The following is a 19,745-nucleotide window of genomic DNA, read 5'->3' on the forward strand; positions in this document are numbered from 1 at the left end:
GTGGAAATAAAGGGCCGCTGGTACAAATCTCAATAAACAAAAATATATTTCACGAAAAAAATATTCAAATGATCATTGACCATGTTTCGTTGAGAAAAATACGGTAAACCGGTATCTTTTATAAACGAATACGTTAAATTCGAGACATCACCCATTGTCATCAAAAACATTGTTAGAAGTAAGTAACCGTAATAAAAATTTAAAAAAAAAACATGTCAAACGTGACGTTAAATATGCGAGATGAATATTTATAATTTTTGCCATAATTATCATATAATTTATATTATGAAAACACTTTGTATTCGCGATTATATTACAAATTCAAATAAGTATCATTGAAAAAAAATGGGACAAATTTGTGGAATTACAGGAATATCTCTTAATACGAGACACAAGTGGTGCGTCATATTGTTTCAGACGTTTTACTGGTGCTTGTTTCCAGAAAGTTGAGAGACACTATTCTATACTTATTTCATATTCAAAACGATGTTTTCAATATGAATGTGCTGCCATCTAGGGAGAAGATGCTAGGCACATGTTCTTGATGAAACAAATAATTATAACATTTTTCAACAAAAAAGCAAAGATTTTATCCAGAAAACATGTAAAAAAACATAGACAATAAATAAAAATATTATAGTTATTTCCGTTTATGCAAAAATATATTGACGGTTAAACTTTTCTTCAGGCAACAATATTGATATAATTTCTCAAATCATAAATGCGTATGCTCTGGCTTCTCTTCAACCTTCGAGCTAATCTTTCGCCTTTTACTAAAGATTACCGTGGAGAGGAGCAACATAAATGAGCTTAAGGAAATTTTTGGGACCCCGAGAGGGGTTTATTATTGTTCATGTAGTGAAGTGGTGGGTCCGCGCCAGACCTATCTAGAGAAAGGCGTCATAGTTGCTATGGAAAAACAGGTCGCGAATTCCATATTTTGTCAGGTGCTCGCTCTTCTATCATTTTCGTCTTATTTTAAATTTCATCCTTTAATTTTATTTAATTTTCAAAAGGCCCTTCTAAGGATCAAATTTCTTTCTTGAGCCGCTTTTACGCTATAAAAGTTTGACGAAAGTCTTTTATAAAACTTGAAGAATGTTAGCACATCTGTTACATTCAAGCCAACTTAGCTAATCCGCCAATTGGTTGCATTTATCAAGTTTTATAAACGAACTTTTATCAACTTTTTATAGTGTAATGCCGGATTTGAAGTTATATTTGTTATTTTTTTTCATCTCGTTGCTTTTTTGTCGAGTTTTTAATCGTTACCTTTGTTGATTTTTTTGACGTTATTTGATATGGCGAGTGGTGGAGCATCGAGTTGCTTCTTAGGATGTGAAAGAAGTTCAAGAACTGAATGGGCTCATTTCTTTCGCTTTCCGAAAGACAGCAGGTTAGCTTCAATTTCGGCCGGTAAAAGGTTGACCAAAGCTGGTTTTAAGACATGATATTTACCGTAGTGTGTGTGTGTGGAGGACCTAGCCTTGAAAGTGGAGTGTCAATCAAAATAGACATGGGCGTGGCTAAGCCAAGGTGCTCGCGCTTATTTCGCCTCTCACACTAGTTTTTATTGCGCCTACCTTCAATGCATTGTGGGAACGCTTACTCTTTAACCAGCTTTGGTTCACCCCTCCTAAGCTGGCAATTTGACTTTTTTAATGGAGGCTTGGAACCTTATAAACTCCCTTCATTTTTTATATCAGTTATATTTTTAAACAATTTTTTCTTTATGACCTTTTTATTTTTCTCTTTCAGTGGAACGGTTCTTAATGTTTTGTGTTCCAAGGAAAATAAATTTCACGGACCCTCTCCCGTGCCTATGAAATGAAGGCCACGAACTCCTTTAAAAAATTATACTCTGTATAGCAATGTAAAAACAATGAGTCAATTGTTTTTTCATACAAGCTCACGGCCCGCCGAAGTCTCTCTGAGGACCCCAAAGTAAGAGAAACACTGCAATGGGGGATAGGGTATCAAAGATCCCTGGTTTCAAAATTTAAGGAAGCAAAGCACAAAATAATGGTTGTAAAAAATATTATGGGACTATGAAGTTTCACTGAGGGAAATTAGGATTTCAGAGATGCTTTGACGGGGCATGGCCTAAGAAAGGTCGGGAACCACTGCGTCAGAGCCTCCACACATAGCTCCGCCATGGTTCTTCATTAGTCCTCACTTCTCAAGTAAATCAGTTCCACAGGCCGCCAACAGTATTTTTTCCCCCAAACTTTTTTTCCGTTCTTTGAATTTGAAGATCTCAACGAATCTTGCACTTATAAACGATGATTTTTTTGTCATCGGGAGAGACAGGGCAATAATATTTCTCATTGGCTTTTTTAAGCACAAAGTCTGCGTTTGAAAAGTAAATTTTTTTCATTTTAAATAACTATACAACCCCTTTGAACGATCGGTGATCGTTTTTAATTATTTATTTCTTTTTTTATCAATTAATCTCATTATTAGTTTTGTAAACTGGCAATAGTGAGTCGAATTCTAACCGTCGTGGTGACAAGTCGTACAACATGCATTTTGCTCGCGTATGTTTTGTGTACCAAATAAATATATTTGGCGTGGTATGTCGGTTCGTAATTGTGAGCAAGTGGCCGCGAAGCAAAGCTCCAAGAAATCAGCAGCCGTAAATAGTGAAGCGCCACCCTTGCAACATGAATGATGCATACGAGTTCTACACGCTATTTGGATATTTTCTTTAATTCAAAGTATGCCTCTAGGAACAACGTAAAATGGTCAATAGAGCCTGGGCTGTACACGGTATGAAATGAAATGATTCGCCAGTAAAATGCGTTGGGTACTGGAAAGTGGCAAACTGTAGGTACTAGTAGCCATGCACCCTTTTTAGATACGGTGTATATAAGTTGTAATATAGATTTGGTATATAGGCTTATGTATATCAGCTATATGGCTGAGAAGCAGTAAGTCTTTCGTCTTAGCTAAATGGCCGAGAAGCGACAATTTATTTCTCTCAGCCAAATGGCCTAGAAGTGACAATTTATATATCTTAGCCAAATGGTCGAGAAGCGACAATTTATTTATCTCAGCCACATGGCTGAGAAGTGACAATTTATTTATCTTAGTCAAATGGCCGAGATGCGACAGTTTATTTATCTTAGCCAAATGGCCGAGAAATGTCAAGTTATTCCGATTGGCCAAACTGCCGGGAAGCGGATTCACCTTAGCTATACGGCAGACAGTGGTAAGTGATTTATATCAGCTATATGGCTGAGAAGCCGTAAGTCTTTCATCTTAGCCAAATGGCCGAGAAGCGGCAATTTATATATCTCAGCCAAATGGGCGAGCAACAATTTGTCATTTATCTTAGCCAAATGCCAGAGAACCGACAATTTATTTATCTCAGCCAAATGGCCGAGAAGTGACAATTTTTTCATTTTATCCCCCTAAATACGGATTATCACTAAATTTTCCCAAAAAATTGTAATTTATTGTTTTAAATGCAATTTGCTAATTACTGCTGCAGTTGCTGAAGGGCGTGGAAATAAAGGGCCGCTGGTACAAATCTCAATAAACAAAAATATATTTCACGAAAAAAATATTCAAATGATCATTGACCATGTTTCGTTGAGAAAAATACGGTAAACCGGTATCTTTTATAAACGAATACGTTAAATTCGAGACATCACCCATTGTCATCAAAAACATTGTTAGAAGTAAGTAACCGTAATAAAAATTTTAAAAAGAAACATGTCAAACGTGACGTTAAATATGCGAGATGAATATTTATAATTTTTGCCATAATTATCATATAATTTATATTATGAAAACACTTTGTATTCGCGATTATATTACAAATTCAAATAAGTATCATTGAAAAAAAATGGGACAAATTTGTGGAATTACAGGAATATCTCTTAATACGAGACACAAGTGGTGCGTCATATTGTTTCAGACGTTTTACTGGTGCTTGTTTCCAGAAAGTTGAGAGACACTATTCTATACTTATTTCATATTCAAAACGATGTTTTCAATATGAATGTGCTGCCATCTAGGGAGAAGATGCTAGGCACATGTTCTTGATGAAACAAATAATTATAACATTTTTCAACAAAAAAGCAAAGATTTTATCCAGAAAACATGTAAAAAAACATAGACAATAAATAAAAATATTATAGTTATTTCCGTTTATGCAAAAATATATTGACGGTTAAACTTTTCTTCAGGCAACAATATTGATATAATTTCTCAAATCATAAATGCGTATGCTCTGGCTTCTCTTCAACCTTCGAGCTAATCTTTCGCCTTTTACTAAAGATTACCGTGGAGAGGAGCAACATAAATGAGCTTAAGGAAATTTTTGGGACCCCGAGAGGGGTTTATTATTGTTCATGTAGTGAAGTGGTGGGTCCGCGCCAGACCTATCTAGAGAAAGGCGTCATAGTTGCTATGGAAAAACAGGTCGCGAATTCCATATTTTGTCAGGTGCTCGCTCTTCTATCATTTTCGTCTTATTTTAAATTTCATCCTTAAATTTTATTTAATTTTCAAAAGGCCCTTCTAAGGATCAAATTTCTTTCTTGAGCCGGTATTACGCTATAAAAGTTTGACGAAAGTCTTTTATAAAACTTGAAGAATGTTAGCACATCTGTTACATTCAAGCCAACTTAGCTAATCCGCCAATTGGTTGCATTTATCAAGTTTTATAAACGAACTTTTATCAACTTTTTATAGTGTAATGCCGGATTTGAAGTTATATTTGTTATTTTTTTTCATCTCGTTGCTTTTTTGTCGAGTTTTTAATCGTTACCTTTGTTGATTTTTTTGACGTTATTTGATATGGCGAGTGGTGGAGCATCGAGTTGCTTCTTAGGATGTGAAAGAAGTTCAAGAACTGAATGGGCTCATTTCTTTCGCTTTCCGAAAGACAGCAGGTTAGCTTCAATTTCGGCCGGTAAAAGGTTGACCAAAGCTGGTTTTAAGACATGATATTTACCGTAGTGTGTGTGTGTGGAGGACCTAGCCTTGAAAGTGGAGTGTCAATCAAAATAGACATGGGCGTGGCTAAGCCAAGGTGCTCGCGCTTATTTCGCCTCTCACACTAGTTTTTATTGCGCCTACCTTCAATGCATTGTGGGAACGCTTACTCTTTAACCAGCTTTGGTTCACCCCTCCTAAGCTGGCAATTTGACTTTTTTAATGGAGGCTTGGAACCTTATAAACTCCCTTCATTTTTTATATCAGTTATATTTTTGAACAATTTTTTCTTTATGGCCTTTTTATTTTTCTCTTTCAGTGGAACGGTTCTTAATGTTTTGTGTTCCAAGGAAAATAAATTTCACGGACCCTCTCCCGTGCCTATGAAATGAAGGCCACGAACTCCTTTAAAAAATTATACTCTGTATAGCAATGTAAAAACAATGAGTCAATTGTTTTTTCATACAAGCTCACGGCCCGCCGAAGTCTCTCTGAGGACCCCAAAGTAAGAGAAACACTGCAATGGGGGATAGGGTATCAAAGATCCCTGGTTTCAAAATTTAAGGAAGCAAAGCACAAAATAATGGTTGTAAAAAATATTATGGGACTATGAAGTTTCACTGAGGGAAATTAGGATTTCAGAGATGCTTTGACGGGGCATGGCCTAAGAAAGGTCGGGAACCACTGCGTCAGAGCCTCCACACATAGCTCCGCCATGGTTCTTCATTAGTCCTCACTTCTCAAGTAAATCAGTTCCACAGGCCGCCAACAGTATTTTTTCCCCCAAACTTTTTTTCCGTTCTTTGAATTTGAAGATCTCAACGAATCTTGCACTTATAAACGATGATTTTTTTGTCATCGGGAGAGACAGGGCAATAATATTTCTCATTGGCTTTTTTAAGCACAAAGTCTGCGTTTGAAAAGTAAATTTTTTTCATTTTAAATAACTATACAACCCCTTTGAACGATCGGTGATCGTTTTTAATTATTTATTTCTTTTTTTATCAATTAATCTCATTATTAGTTTTGTAAACTGGCAATAGTGAGTCGAATTCTAACCGTCGTGGTGACAAGTCGTACAACATGCATTTTGCTCGCGTATGTTTTGTGTACCAAATAAATATATTTGGCGTGGTATGTCGGTTCGTAATTGTGAGCAAGTGGCCGCGAAGCAAAGCTCCAAGAAATCAGCAGCCGTAAATAGTGAAGCGCCACCCTTGCAACATGAATGATGCATACGAGTTCTACACGCTATTTGGATATTTTCTTTAATTCAAAGTATGCCTCTAGGAACAACGTAAAATGGTCAATAGAGCCTGGGCTGTACACGGTATGAAATGAAATGATTCGCCAGTAAAATGCGTTGGGTACTGGAAAGTGGCAAACTGTAGGTACTAGTAGCCATGCACCCTTTTTAGATACGGTGTATATAAGTTGTAATATAGATTTGGTATATAGGCTTATGTATATCAGCTATATGGCTGAGAAGCAGTAAGTCTTTCGTCTTAGCTAAATGGCCGAGAAGCGACAATTTACTTGTCTCAGCCAAATGGCCTAGAAGTGACAATTTATATATCTTAGCCAAATGGTCGAGAAGCGACAATTTATTTATCTCAGCCACATGGCCGAGAAGTGACAATTTTTTCATTTTATCCCCCTAAATACGGATTATCACTAAATTTTCCCAAAAAATTGTAATTTATTGTTTTAAATGCAATTTGCTAATTACTGCTGCAGTTGCTGAAGGGCGTGGAAATAAAGGGCCGCTGGTACAAATCTCAATAAACAAAAATATATTTCACGAAAAAAATATTCAAATGATCATTGACCATGTTTCGTTGAGAAAAATACGGTAAACCGGTATCTTTTATAAACGAATACGTTAAATTCGAGACATCACCCATTGTCATCAAAAACATTGTTAGAAGTAAGTAACCGTAATAAAAATTTTAAAAAGAAACATGTCAAACGTGACGTTAAATATGCGAGATGAATATTTATAATTTTTGCCATAATTATCATATAATTTATATTATGAAAACACTTTGTATTCGCGATTATATTACAAATTCAAATAAGTATCATTGAAAAAAAATGGGACAAATTTGTGGAATTACAGGAATATCTCTTAATACGAGACACAAGTGGTGCGTCATATTGTTTCAGACGTTTTACTGGTGCTTGTTTCCAGAAAGTTGAGAGACACTATTCTATACTTATTTCATATTCAAAACGATGTTTTCAATATGAATGTGCTGCCATCTAGGGAGAAGATGCTAGGCACATGTTCTTGATGAAACAAATAATTATAACATTTTTCAACAAAAAAGCAAAGATTTTATCCAGAAAACATGTAAAAAAACATAGACAATAAATAAAAATATTATAGTTATTTCCGTTTATGCAAAAATATATTGACGGTTAAACTTTTCTTCAGGCAACAATATTGATATAATTTCTCAAATCATAAATGCGTATGCTCTGGCTTCTCTTCAACCTTCGAGCTAATCTTTCGCCTTTTACTAAAGATTACCGTGGAGAGGATTGGATTGGATTGGATTTTGAATTTTTTGGCGCAAGGACCAATTTGGTCAAACTGCGCCAAAGCAAGACATAAAAATGAGAAAAATGTCCTTCTGTCATGTCAAAAAACTAAAACATATAAAACGGAACATGAAACGTAAAACAGACATAAATTTTAAAAACTATAATTTGTCATAAAAACCAATGGCTTTGATGAATTTAAAAATGCGAGATGCATCGCTATTGTCATTTAAAATGTCATGAAGTGAAAGATGACTATGACCAAAAGTGGTCGTAAAATGATGACGATGATGTGAACAAGTAAAAGCATGAGCAATGGTCAATGGACTTTGACAATGAGGGCACTCTGGTTGACTCTCTCGTAATAACAAATACGATTGTGTTAGGCGACTGTGTCCTATGCGCAACCGGGCAAGCAGAACTTCCTCCTTTCTGTTAGTTCTGCAGCTCGAACGCCAAAGGCCAAGTGTGGGCTTGATGGCATGAAGTTTATTATTTATCTGATGGTTCCAATGATCCTGCCAGCGGTGATGAATCACTTCCCGGAGGATTGAGAAGTGGTCACTGGCAGGTACCAAAAGGTTATTGTCAATGTTAGTTGTTGTTCGAGCTGCGGTGTCTGCTTTTTCGTTGCCCGGTATTCCTACATGACCTGGTACCCAGTATAATTTTACTGTGGTACCATGATGAATGAGGTAATGCAGTTCATGAAAAATGGCATGAATGAATGGATGAGTGTGAAACGTACAGGAACACAGTGCTTGTAATGCGCTGAGAGAGTCACTATAAATGATGCATCGTCGGTGGCGTTTGCGTCGTATATGACGTAGAGCCTGAAGGATTGCGTACAGTTCTGCCGAATAAATAGAGAATGTGTCTGGAAGTTTGAAAGATGTCTCCTCACAGCAGATGTAGGCACAACCGACATGCCCAGGGCTCTTGGAGCCGTCGGTATATATGGGGAAGTACCCATTGTACCTACCCCTGTGCCTAAAGAATATCTGTCGATATATGTCATCTGCTGTGGTGGCTCTAGGGTATAATGATAATGAAAGAGAGACATCTGGCAGAGACTGCTCCCATGGTGCCAGTTGCCAAGCAACTGGGGCCACACGACTGATGTCTAATTCTAGTTCTTCCACAAGTGCCCTCATACGAAGACCGTAAGATGGAACACATGAAGGGCGAGCAGCAAATAGTCTATGAAATGAGGGATTAAAAATGACACGATGAAGTGGATGACCTGGTAAAGACTTCATTTTGATATAATATTTCAAAGAAAGTTGTTGGCGTCTTGATGTCAGTGATGGCTCGTTGCATTCGACATACAGGCTCTCCATTGGAGACGTCCGGAATGCTCCAGAACAAATCCGCAGGGCGAGATGGTGGACTGGGTCGAGCACACTCAGATAGCTCCGAGGTGCCGACCCGTATACAATGGAGCCGTAGTCGAGCTTCGATCTTATTAAAGCTTTATATAAGTGAAGGAGCGACTTACGGTCAGCTCCCCACGATGTAGAAGAGATGACCTTCAAGAGGTTCATCGTCTTCGGATTGGATTGGATTTTCAATTTATTGGCGCAAGGACCAATTTGGTCAAACTGCGCCAAAGCAAGACATAAAAATGAGAAAAATGTCATTCTGTCATGTCAAAAAACTAAAACATATAAAACGGAACATGGAACGTAAAACAATGACATAAATTGTAAAAACTATAATTTGTCGTATAAACCAATGGCTTTGATGAATTTAAAAATGCGAGATGCATCGCTATTGTCATTTAAAATGTCATGAAGTGAAAGATGACTATGACCAAAAGCGGTCGTAAAATGATGACGATGATGTGAACAAGTAAAAGCATGAGCAATGGTCAATGGACTTTGACAATGAGGGCACTGCGGTTGACTCTCTCGTAGTAAAATATATGATTGTGTGATGCGACTGTGTCCTATGCGTAACCGGGCAAGCAGAACTTCCTCCTTTCGGTTGGTCCTGCAGCTCGAACGCCAGTGTCCAAGTGTGGGCTTAATGGCATGAAGTTTATTATTAGTTTGATTGTTCCAATGATCCTGCCAGCGGCGATGCATCACTTCCCGGAGGATTGAGAAGTGGTCACTGGCAGGTACCAAAAGGCTATTATCAATGTTAATTGTTGTTCGAGCTGCGTTGTCTGCTTTTTCGTTGCCCGGTATTCCTACATGACTTGGTACCCAGTAAAATTTTACTGTGGTACCGTGATGAATGAGGTGATGCAGTTCATGAAAAATGGCATGAATAAATGGATGAATGTGAAAAGTAAAAGAACACAATGCTTGCAATGAGCTAAGAGAGTCGCTATAAATGATGCATCGTCGGTGGTGTTTGCGTCGTATATGACGTAGAGCCTGAAGGATTGCGTACAGCTCTGCCGAGTAAATAGAAAATATGTCGGGAAGTTTGAAAGATGTCTCCTCACAGCAGATGTAGGCACAACCGACATGCCCAGGGCTCTTAGAGCCGTCGGTATATATGGGAAAGTACCTGTTGTACCTACCCCTGTGCCTAAAGAATATCTGTCGATATATGACATCTGCTGTGGTGGCTCTAGAGTATGATGATAATGAAAGAGAGACATCTGGCAGAGACTGCTCCCATGGTGCCAGTTGCCAAGCAACTGGGGCCACACGACTGATGTCTATTTGTAGTTCTTCCACAAGTGCCCTCATACGAAGACCGTAAGATGGAACACATGAAGGGCGAGCAGCAAATAGTCTATGAAATGAGGGATTAAAAATTACACTATGAAGTGGATGATCTGGTAAAGACTTCATTTTGAAATAATATTTCAAGGAAAGTTGCTGGCGTCTTGATGTCAGTGATGGCTCGTTGCATTCGACATAGAGGCTTTCCATGGGAGAAGTTCGGAAAGCTCCAGAGCAAATGCGGAGAGCGAGATGATGAATTGGGTCGAGCACACTCAGATAACTCCGAGGTGCTGACCCGTATACAATGGAGCCGTAGTCAAGCTTTGATCTTATTAGAGCTTTATACAAGTGAATGAGTGACTTACGGTCTGCTCCCCATGATGTAGACGAGATGACCTTCAAGAGGTTCATCGTCTTCATGCAACGAGCTCTTAATTGTGCAATATGAGGTTTGAAAGTAAGCTTTTTATCGAATGTGATGCCGAGGAATTTTGTATTTTCTACTATTGGTATTTGACTATTGTTTAGAAACAATTGTGGGTCATCATGTAGGTCTCGACGCCGACAAAAGTGCATAGCGACAGTTTTGTCAGCGGAGAATGAGAAGCCGTTATTATGTGCCCACTTGCTGATCTTGTTGAGTGCGGTTTGCAATTGTCTCTCGGCTGTCCTCATATTCACTGATTGATATGATATCAAGAGATCATCCACGTAAAGTGCGCCAGTGACAGACAACGGGAGTTGGTTCAACACCCCGTTGAGTCTTAAAATAAAAAGTGTAACACTTAAAATGCTACCTTGAGGTACACCTTGTTCTTGAATTTGGGGAGCTGATAATGTGCTTCCGATCCGTACCTGGAAGATGCGGCGAGCGAGAAAGTTCTTAATGAAAATGGGCAAGTTGCCCCGCAAGCCGCTATTATAGAGGTCGGAAAGAATTCCGTGCCTCCAAGTACGGTCGTAGGCCTTTTCTATGTCGAAAAATATGGCTAGCATATGCTCCCTCTTTACAAATGCTTGTCTTATTGATGTCTCAAGGCGTAACAAATTGCATGTTGTGGACCTGAACCGTCTAAAGCCGCTTTGATGTTTCGATAAAATATTGTTAACCTCAAGGTAGTGCATAAGGCGATAGTTGACCATGCGTTCCATGAGCTTACATAGACAACTGGTCAAAGCAATAGGTCTGTAACTGTTAGGTTGCTGAGGATTTTTGCCAGGCTTCGGGAATGCAAGAACAATGGCTGCTCGCCAGGTGTCAGGAAATGAATGGCTGACCCAGATTCGATTGAATAATATGAGTAAATGTGACAGTGATTCTGGTGATAGATGCCGAATCATGGAATAATGAATAGCATCGGGCCCTACAGCTGAGTCAGGACTTCGCTGCAAGGCCGTCGTCAGTTCATGAAGGGTGAACAATGAATTGTACCCCTCCGGTGTAAAAGGCCGGAAGGTGTACGATGTACGTTCGGCTGATGATTTAATGGGATGAAACGATGGGGGATAATTCGCATCACTGGAAACAGCGGCGAAATGAGCGGCGATGGTATCCGCAATATCCCTCACATCACTGATGATAGTGTCATTGGTGTTTAAAATGGTAAGTGGATGAGACTGATAATGACCATTGATTTTTCGGATCCGGTCCCAAATGATTTTGGATGAAGTAGATGAATTGATTCCCGTGGTAAACTTTTGCCAGGACTCGCGTTGAGCCTGGCGCCTGGTTCTTCTTGCTATCGCCTTTGCTTCTAAAAATGCCAACTTGTTGTCATGGGTAGGATACCGCCGGAACCTACTCCACGCTTTCTTTTGTGCTTTAATAGTGAGATTACATTCGTGGTTCCACCAAGGTTTAGGAAATTTAGGAAGTTTCGAGGAGACTTTGGGTATTGTTTCATTGGCTGCTGAGATCATACAACTGGTCACAAGGTCGACACAATGGTCGACGTCGGGTTGCGAAACCATATCCTCCGTGATTTCTGCCTTGACCGTGAAGTCTGCCCATCGGGCGGCCACAAGCTTCCACCGAGGAGGACCCTCAGGTATGCTATGGCTTCGATCAAGGCACTTAACCACTAGAGGGAAATGATTGCTCCCGTGGAGGTCTGGATCAACCGACCAGGACCAGTTGGGCAAGAGTGAAGGTGAGCATAATGATAAATCTATTGCAGTGAAACTATTGTTTGGGGCATGGAAATGAGTGAAACTGCCATCATTCATGATGGTAAGGTCCATGTCATCTAACAATCGTTCAACCATTTCCCCACGAGGGGTGTTGCTGTTAGAACCCCAAATCATGTTATGTGCATTGAAGTCTCCAAGAAGAAAAAATGGTGGTGGTAATTGATCAATCAGTTGTTCTAGATCTCTCTGTAAGAATGTGTCATTTGGTGGCAAATAAATGGAACAGATGGTAATTCTTAGGCCTGTAGAGATTTCCACCGCGATGGCTTGCAGGTTCGTGCGCAGCGTTAGAACGCGCGACGACACATGATGTGGAACCAGCAGAGCAACACCGCGGCAGGCTCTACTCCCGTCATCGTAGTCAATACGAAACAGGGAATGTCGCCTAATGTTCCATGTCTCCGAGGGCTTCGTGAAAGTTTCCTGGAGTGCCACGCAAACAGGATGATAGCGATTGATTAAATCCTTTAGATCTTCGTAATTGGATCTAAGACCACGAATGTTCCATTGAATAATGTTGGCCATAAATTTCAAATGGATGTAGACGGTTCAAGGTCCTTGAACTTATTTCGGTCTAACTTCCGGCGAGTACCACCGGATTCTGGCGGATTATCGAGATCCATGTCACCAATTGATTTGTCATCAAGCAGTGACATGTTTTGTACTGTAGGGTTCTTCTTTGCTCTCTGAATGGCTTTTCTTGAATATCCGGTCTTGAATAGTTTTATTTTAGATTTATTTCCACTATTGAATTTTGGCTTAGTAGCTGTAGTTACTTTGAATGTGTTCGCTGTTGCTTTTCCTGCTTCTTCGGAGGTGGTGGACTCCTTCCGTATTCCAGCAGAGCAACAGCAGCCACAACTATTACATGGTTGGTTAGATGATGTTTGAGTGGATGTATCAGCTATGGGTTCGGTCTGAGTTGTCACAGATGCTTTGGTGACATTGTTAGTCTTATTAGCTGTTGATGGATTTGTTACCATATTAGAGTATGATGTACTAGCTATTGGAGTTTGGTTAGGGATTACACGACGGCGTGCTTCAATATATGAGATGTTATTGTGAACCTTGATCTTCTGGATCTCTTTTTCCTCATTCCATTTCGGACATTTCCTGTCAAATGCGGGGTGGTCGCCACCGCAATTGACGCACTTGAATGGTGAATTAGTGCAGTTGTCCGAAATGTGGTCCCTCTCGCCGCACTTTGCGCAGGTGGGTTGACCACGGCACGCCATTCGTGAGTGACCGAATTTTTGGCAGTTGAAACATCTTACAGGGTTAGGTATGTATGGCCGGATATGGAGGTTATAGTAACCGATTTTGACATCTTTCGGCAATGTTGGGGATGAAAATGTCAGGATTATATTACGTGATGGAGCTAGATTGCCATCTTTGCGGCTCATGATATGTTTGGCAGATGTTACGCCTTGAGACTCTAGCTCCTGGGTTAGTTCATCTTCATCCATGTTAATTAAGTTAGGGTCTGAGATGACACCACGTGAATAATTCAGCGTGGGGTGGATTTTGATTGTTATGGGAATGTCCCCGAGAGATGTGAGCTTTTGAATGAGTTCGGCTTGTTTAGGAGTGTTAGTTTCGACGAGAAGGTCTCCTGAACGGAGAGCCTTCACTGATTTCAGAGTTCCAACTGCGCCATAGAGAGCTTTATCAATCAAGAATGGTGATACTTTTGACAGCTGTTTATTGGTATCAGAGCTATGCAAGAAGAAGAATGAGACAGATGACAGATTTGAAGAAGCGGTTTCTGTGACAATAGTTTCACTTAAAGTAGTTCTTTGACGTTTTGGTGCATTTTTTGTTTTTCCCATATTTGAATGGGTATTGTTCCACTCCCACCCACCATGCCCACCATGGAGCCCTACGAGGGGACGCGCACACGTAACCGGTGAAGGTTAGTAGCAACGTCAGGTTAGGTGGGAGCTATACACCACCAAAGCAGGCGAGCAGACGCGTTCAAGATCCAAGATCGTCGTGAAGCAGCACCAACAAACCTCAACGACGTCCGGCAGGCCCGGCCCCTCTACCTGCCCAGTAGTGTAACCCCTTCAGCCACCGAGGCGACCACAGCCGATTGACCTGGACGGGGCTAATCCAAGCCTCCCGTTTCGGCTGAATCCGAGGCCAAAGCTAGCGCATCAGGCTAACCAGGATCCCCATCTCCAGCCTTACGGGTCTCCACGCACGGCAAACACGCAGGTAGACAGCGTCCCGGATGGAGCATACGCTAGAAGCAATGCCCCATGCGGGAGGACCCCTCCCCGCCGGAGCGGGGCCCACAATGAGGGGTTGGACACAAAAGACAAAAACATGTACAGGACAAAACGAGACGCAAGACATGTACTGCAAGATGTGTCGAAATAAACATGTAATTTGGGCTATTGAAGGTGAAGTATATGAGCACAAAAAGCGATGACAATGACGTGTGATAGATTTGGCGTTACCCAGAGTGCACCACGAGGAGGCCTATCACATTACACCCCTCATCGTCTTCATGCAACGAGCTCTTAATTGCGCAATTTGAGGTTTAAATGTAAGTTTCTTGTCAAATGAAATGCCGAGGAATTTTGTATTCTCTACAATAGGTATTTGACTATTATTTAAAAATAATTGTGGGTCATCATGAAGCTCACGACGCCGGCAAAAATGCACAGCGACGGTTTTGTCAGCGGAGAAAGAGAAACCGTTATCATGAGCCCACTTGCTGATCTTGTTGAGAGCAGTTTGTAATTGTCTCTCGGCTGACCTCATATTCACTGATTGATATGATATTAACAGATCATCCACGTAAAGTGCGCCAGTGACTGACAACGGGAGTTGGTTCAACACCCCGTTGAGTCTCAAAATAAAAAGTGTCACACTTAAAATGCTACCTTGAGGTACACCTTGTTCTTGAATTTGGGGAGCTGATAATGTGCTTCCGATCCGTACCTGGAAGATGCGGCGAGCGAGAAAGTTCTTAATGAAAATGGGCAAGTTGCCCCGCAAGCCGCAATTATAGAGGTCGGAAAGAATTCCGTGCCTCCATGTACGATCGTAGGCCTTTTCTATATCGAAAAATATGGCTAGCATATGCTCCCTCTTTACGAATGCTTGTCTTATTGATGTCTCAAGGCGTAACATATTGCATGTTGTGGACCTGAACCGTCTAAAGCCGCTTTGATGTTTCGATAAAATATTGTTAACCTCAAGGTAGTGCATAAGGCGATAGTTGACCATGCGTTCCATGAGCTTACATAAACAACTGGTCAAAGCAATGGGTCGGTAACTGTTAGGTTGCTGAGGATTTTTGCCAGGCTTCGGGAATGCAAGAACAATGGCTGCTCGCCAGGTGTCAGGAAATGAATGACTGACCCAGATCCGATTAAATAATATGAGTAAATGTGACAGTGATTCTGGTGATAGATGCCGAATCATGGAATAATGAATGGCATCCGGCCCTACAGCTGAGTCAGGACTTCGCTGCAAGGCCGTCGTCAGTTCATGAAGGGTGAACAAGGAATTGTACCCCTCCGGTGTAAAAGGCCGGAAGGTGTACGATGTACGTTCGGCCGATGATTTAATGGGATGAAACGATGGGAGATAATTCGCATCACTGGAGACAGTGGCGAAATGGGCGGCGATGGTATCCGCAATATCCCTCACATCGCTGATGATAGTGCCATTGGTGTTTAAAATGGTGATTGGATGAGACTGATAATGACCATTGATTTTTCGGATCCGGTCCCAAATGACTTTCGATGAAGTAGATGAATTGATTCCCGTGGTAAACTTTTGCCAGGACTCGCGTTGAGCCTGGCGCCTGGTTCTTCTCGCTATCGCCTTTGCTTTTAAAAACGCCAACTTGTTGTCATGGGTAGGATACCGCCGGAACCTACTCCACGCTTTCTTTTGTGCTTTAATAGTAAGATTACATTCGTGGTTCCACCAAGGTTTAGGAAATTTAGGAAGTTTCGAGGAGACTTTGGGTATTGTTTCTTTGGCTGCTGAGATCATACAACTGGTCACAAGGTCGACACAGTGGTCGACGTCGGGTTGCGAAACCATATCCTCCGTGATTTCTGCCTTGACCGTGAAGTCTGCCCATCGGGCGGCCACAAGCTTCCACCGAGGAGGACCCTCAGGTATGCTATGGCTTCGATCAAGGCACTTAACCACTAGAGGAAAATGATTGCTCCCGTGGAGGTCCGGATCAACCGACCAGGACCAGTTGGGCAAGAGTGAGGGTGAACATAAGGATAGATCTATTGCAGTGAAACTATTGTTTGGGGCATGAAAATGAGTGAAACTGCCATCATTCATGATGGCGAGGTCCATGTCTTCTAACAGCCGTTCAACCATTTCGCCACGTGGGGTGTTGCTGTTAGAACCCCATATCAGGTTATGTGCATTGAAGTCTCCAAGAAGAAAAAATGGTGGAGGCAATTGATCAATCAGATCTTCTAGATCTCTCTGTAAGATGGTGTCATTTGGTGGCAAATAAATAGAACAGATGGTAATTCTTAGGCCTGTAAAGATTTCCACCGCGATGGCTTGCAGGTTCGTGCGCAGCGTTAGAACGCGCGACGACACGTGATGTGGAACCAGCAGAGCAACACCGCGGCAAGCCCTACTCCCGTCATCGTAGTCAATACGAAAGAGGGAATGTCGCCTGATGTTCCATGTCTCCGAGGGCTTTGTAAAAGTTTCCTGGAGTGCCACGCAAACAGGATGATAACGATTGATCAAATCCTTGAGATCTTCGTAATTGGATCTAAGACCACGAATGTTCCATTGAATTATGTTGGCCATAAATTAAGTAGAAGTAGACGGTTCGAGGTCTTTAAATTTATTCCGGTCTAGTTTCCGGCGAGTACCACCAGATTCTGATACATTATCAAGATCCATGTCACCAATTGACTTGTCATCAATTAGTGACACATTCTTGAGGGTGGGACATTTTATTGCTCTCTGTATTGCTTTTCTTGAATATCCGGTCTTTTTAGATTTATTTCCAGAATTAATCTTGGGTTTAGTAACAGTAGGTTTTTTGAATGTGTGCACTGTTGCTTTTCCTGCCTCTTCTTCGGAGGTAGTGGACTCCCTCCGTAATCCAGCAGAGCAACAGCAGCCACAACTATTACACGGTTGGTTAGATGATGATGTTTGAGTTGATGTATCAGCTATTGGTTCAGTCTGAGTTGTTACGGATGCTTTGGTGACAACATTGTTAGTCATATTAGCTGATGATGGATTTGTTACCATATTAGAATATGATCTATTACCTATTGGAGTTTGGTTAGAGGTTATACGACGGCGTGCTTCGATATATGAGATGTTATTGAGGACCTTGATCTTCTGGATCTCTTTTTCTTCATTCCATTTCGGACACTTTCTGTCAAATGCGGGGTGGTCGCCACCGCAATTGACGCACTTGAATGGTGAATTAGTGCAGTTGTCCGAAATGTGGTCCTTCTCACCGCATTTTGCGCAGGTGGGTTGGCTGCGGCACGCCGTTCGTGAGTGGCCGTATTTTTGGCAGTTAAAGCATCGAACAGGGTTAGGAATGTATGGCCGGATTTTGAGGTTATAATAACCTATTTTGATATCTTTCGGCAATGTTGGTGATGAGAATGTGAGAATTATGTTTCGTGTGGGAGCTGGATTGCCATCTTTGCGGCTCATAATATGTTTGGCAGATGTTACGCCTTGAGACGCCAGCTCTTGTGTTAGTTCTTCTTCATCCATGTTAGTTAAGTTATTATCTGAAATGACACCACGTGAATAATTCAACGTGGGATGGATTTTGACTGTTATTGGAATGTCTCCGAGAGATGTGAGCTTTTGAATGAGTTCGGCTTGTTTGGATGTGTTAGTTTCGATGAGAAGGTCTCCTGAACGAAGGGCCTTCACCGATTTTAAGGTACCAACTGTGCCATAGAGAGCTTTATCTATTACAAATGGTGATACTTTGGCCAGCGGTTTTTCGGCATCTGAAGAGTGCAGAAAGAAAAATGAGACAGTTGATGAATTTGAAGCAGTTACAGTGACATGTGTTTGGTTTGAAGCAGTTCTTTGACGTTTTGGTGCATTTTGATTTTTTCCCATATTTGAATGGGTATTGTTCCACTCCCACCCACCATGCCCACCATGGAGCCCTACGAGGGGACGCGCACACGTAACCGGTGAAAGTTAGTAGCAACGTCAGGTTAGGTGGGAGCTATACACCACCAAAGCAGGCGAGCAGACGCGTTCAAGATCCAAGATCGTCGTGAAGCAGCACCAACAAACCTCAACGACGTCCGGCAGGCCCGGCCCCTCTACCTGCCCAGTAGTGTAACCCCTTCAGCCACCGAGGCGACCACAGCCGATTGACCTGGACGGGGCTAATCCAAGCCTCCCGTTTCGGCTGAATCCGAGGCCAAAGCTAGCGCATCAGGCTAACCAGGATCCCCATCTCCAGCCTTACTGGTCTCCACGCACGGCAAACACGCAGGTAGACAGCGTCCCGGATGGAGCATACGCTAGAAGCAATGCCCCATCCGGGAGGACCCCTCCCCGCCTGAGCGGGGCCCACAATGAGGGGTTGGACACAAAAGACAAAAACATGTACAGGACAAAACGAGACGCAAGACATGTACTGCAAGATGTGTCGAAATAAACATGTAATTTGGGCTATTGAAGGTGAAGTATATGAGCACAAAAAGCGATGACAATGACGTGTGATAGATTTGGCGTTACCCAGGGTGCACCACGAGGAGGCCTATCACATTACACCCCACCGTGGAGAGGAGCAACATAAATGAGCTTAAGGAAATTTTTGGGACCCCGAGAGGGGTTTATTATTGTTCATGTAGTGAAGTGGTGGGTCCGCGCCAGACCTATCTAGAGAAAGGCGTCATAGTTGCTATGGAAAAACAGGTCGCGAATTCCATATTTTGTCAGGTGCTCGCTCTTCTATCATTTTCGTCTTATTTTAAATTTCATCCTTAAATTTTATTTAATTTTCAAAAGGCCCTTCTAAGGATCAAATTTCTTTCTTGAGCCGGTATTACGCTATAAAAGTTTGACGAAAGTCTTTTATAAAACTTGAAGAATGTTAGCACATCTGTTACATTCAAGCCAACTTAGCTAATCCGTCAATTGGTTGCATTTATCAAGTTTTATAAACGAACTTTTATCAACTTTTTATAGTGTAATGCCGGATTTGAAGTTATATTTGTTATTTTTTTTCATCTCGTTGCTTTTTTGTCGAGTTTTTAATCGTTACCTTTGTTGATTTTTTTGACGTTATTTGATATGGCGAGTGGTGGAGCATCGAGTTGCTTCTTAGGATGTGAAAGAAGTTCAAGAACTGAATGGGCTCATTTCTTTCGCTTTCCGAAA

The 19,745-nt window shown here is 41.3% G+C and overlaps 3 non-coding genes across 3 annotated transcripts; all 3 read left to right on the forward strand.

Annotated features, from left to right (window-relative positions):
* Nucleotides 1-727: 727 nt before the first annotated feature.
* Nucleotides 728-843, forward strand: LOC149066012 (U5 spliceosomal RNA). The gene has a single exon (XR_016195461.1). It is a non-coding gene; the product is annotated as a U5 spliceosomal RNA (small nuclear RNA).
* A 3,389-nt stretch (nucleotides 844-4,232) lies between these two features.
* Nucleotides 4,233-4,348, forward strand: LOC149066013 (U5 spliceosomal RNA). Its single transcript, XR_016195462.1, has one exon. It is a non-coding gene; the product is annotated as a U5 spliceosomal RNA (small nuclear RNA).
* A 3,072-nt stretch (nucleotides 4,349-7,420) lies between these two features.
* On the forward strand, nucleotides 7,421-7,537 carry LOC149066014 (U5 spliceosomal RNA). The gene has a single exon (XR_016195469.1). It is a non-coding gene; the product is annotated as a U5 spliceosomal RNA (small nuclear RNA).
* The last annotated feature ends 12,208 nt before the right edge of the window (nucleotides 7,538-19,745 follow it).

Source organism: Pholcus phalangioides, unplaced genomic scaffold (assembly GCF_987345545.1).
Source record: "Pholcus phalangioides strain wild (caught in Gottingen) unplaced genomic scaffold, Ppha-v1.0 ptg000036l_1, whole genome shotgun sequence".
Classification (NCBI taxonomy): Eukaryota; Metazoa; Arthropoda; class Arachnida; order Araneae; family Pholcidae; genus Pholcus; species Pholcus phalangioides.